This window comes from Limanda limanda, chromosome 5, assembly GCF_963576545.1.
Source record: "Limanda limanda chromosome 5, fLimLim1.1, whole genome shotgun sequence".
Classification (NCBI taxonomy): Eukaryota; Metazoa; Chordata; class Actinopteri; order Pleuronectiformes; family Pleuronectidae; genus Limanda; species Limanda limanda.
In genome coordinates this window covers 522,246-524,745 of record NC_083640.1, presented here as the reverse complement: position 1 = coordinate 524,745, position 2,500 = coordinate 522,246, and positions in this window count along the sequence as shown.

Genomic DNA, 2,500 nt, shown 5'->3' with positions numbered 1-2,500 from the left:
TGGAACCAAAGTGTTGGAACTGTTCCTGAATCTGTATCTGACCTCTGACCTTTCTCCTCATTAAAACGTGCCGTAACCCTGACGACTCCTGTGTGTTTGTTAGCCCGACGCGTGCCACGCTGACGGACACCAGCTGCTTATCTGATCTTTAATTTCCGGCGACGGGCAGAAGCTCCGTCAGATGGAAAGTAAACAGGAAGTGGATGAAGCTCACGGAGACAGAAACGTGTTTTTAGAATCAGCTCCGGACTCTTCAACGCTTCAGGTTTATTTAAGGGATTCGTCCTGTGAGTCTGGATCAAACCGGTTTCTGCTCAATCCCCTGAACTCTTGGTTCCTGTGGTTCTGCAGATCAAGTCAAACTGGATCCATCTTCATAAACATCTGTAGATATTAATCCTGAATCACTTCAGCACGTTGTGACTCTGCAGGATCGTAGTGTCTCATAAAGGACGAGTGTTAGTGAGGGTCATCACAGACTCAAACCTTGGACATAGAGCACCCCCCCCCCCCCCCATTACAGATGTGCCCGTCCCCCCATCACAGATGTGCCCCCCCCCCCCCACACTGCTATTCCAGCACCTCTGCAGCTGTAAGGCCTCAGCTGGACATCGCCCTCTAGTGGCTGTGGCATCTTTCCTATGGCTAAAAGGTTCATATTTACAGATTTACTTCTGTTTAAAACAAACGCTTCACTTTCATTAGATGCGACTTAATGCTCTGAAGTATTTGTACTTTATCTTGTATCAAGTCCTTGTTTGTGTTTGTTGGGATGTGACAGAATCGAGTTGATGAGGTCAGAGACTCAGAGGCTTCACACAAACGTCATCAGGCTCATTCACAGTAAATGTTCTGTAGTGATTCAAACAGATCTGATATTAAACAGCTTCATATCCACAGTCTGACTCTTGTTTTCTGACTTTTCATTTACTAGATGGGAAGGTGACGCTTGACGATGCAAAATGAAAACAGATTCTCCTCAAACGCATTAAAGTAAAGAGCCTGTTTTAAAAATGTGAGGAGTAAGTTCAGATATTTGTGAGACTTTCCTCCTGTGATTCACACTGACCCTGTCGGGATAATTTGACCTGATGGGAACCAAAGCCTAGGCCTTTCTGACGTCCTGGTTAAGGTCAGAGGTCAGGTTTTAGTTAGACTGTCCACAATGAATGGAAATCAATACACAGTTGTGACAAAGTAAGTCACAACCTGTGTGTGTGTGTGTGTGTGTGTGTGTGTGTGTGTGAGAGACAGTAGATCACAGCAGCGTCAGGCCACACACACGAGCAGCTTCAAAGCGTTTCCTCCTGCTTTGAAATATGAATAAAGTGTGAGTGTTAATCGGAGTGTGTGCGCCCATCAAAGCTCTTGGAGTCTGATGTGGTCGAGTGTGTGTAAACAGGTCGGAAACACTTCAGTCTTTGACTCTGATTTATGGTAAACCAGAGGAAATCAGTTTTTAAACGTGTATTTATATTTTAATCTGCCACTAATATCACCACAAACACTTCTCTGGGATATCCGTGGGCGGCACGTGCACTTTGACATCAGACAGATTCTCTGAACCGTCCAACGCGTGTGGACATGTCGTCTATGAACACTGAGCTGCAGACGTGTTCATGCAGCCTTTGATGTAGTCACCTGATCACAGACTCCTGTTTTTAATGACACAATTTAATGACATAATCGTGCATAATCAGACAAACACCAAGTCCTCACTTGGTTTTCTACCTGTTTTTATTTTCAGAAATCTGCATTTTCTTTAATCCATTAAAAACACTACAGAAGCTTTGCAGACGAATCGGTCTCAGCTCATTGTCCTCTAATGTCCTTCAATCCCAAGGTGATGCAACAGTGTAAAACTCTATAAACTACTATTATCACTCGTTATTATTTAAGTCAAGAATGAACTTCCTCAATAAACAGAATTAATTCATAAAACCCATGTGTTGAAATTCATTTTGTATTTGATCTTTATATCTATTCTCTCTTTTTAAAAATGATGTTTCACAGATTAACCCAAAAACCAAAACATTTTCTGCTGAAACAACAGTTCACCTAAGTTAAAATAAGATAAGATATATGATAAGATATAGAATCAGATAAGATAAGAGAAGATAATCCTTTATTAGTCCCACCATGAAGAAATGTGTCTTGTTACAGCAGCAAAGACAATTAAATAAAAATAAACATCAGTCAAAGTAATAAGTATATAAGTAAGTAAGTAAACCTGCAATATACACACAAGGAAATATAAGAGTAGAACTATTATTAACAGTATCATTGATTTGCACAGAAAGAATAAAACAATCAATAATAGATACAAAACACATTCAACTGCTCACACGTTAACATTTAAATTATAAAACCATCAGATCGGTTTCACTTATTGAGATTCTGGTTTTTACCGAACTTCCAGAGGGTAGGAACCTTTCGTGGGGAGCTTGTATCCAGCCGGACATATTCCCCTGAACACACGGTCCCTCCGCTAGAAGAGTCC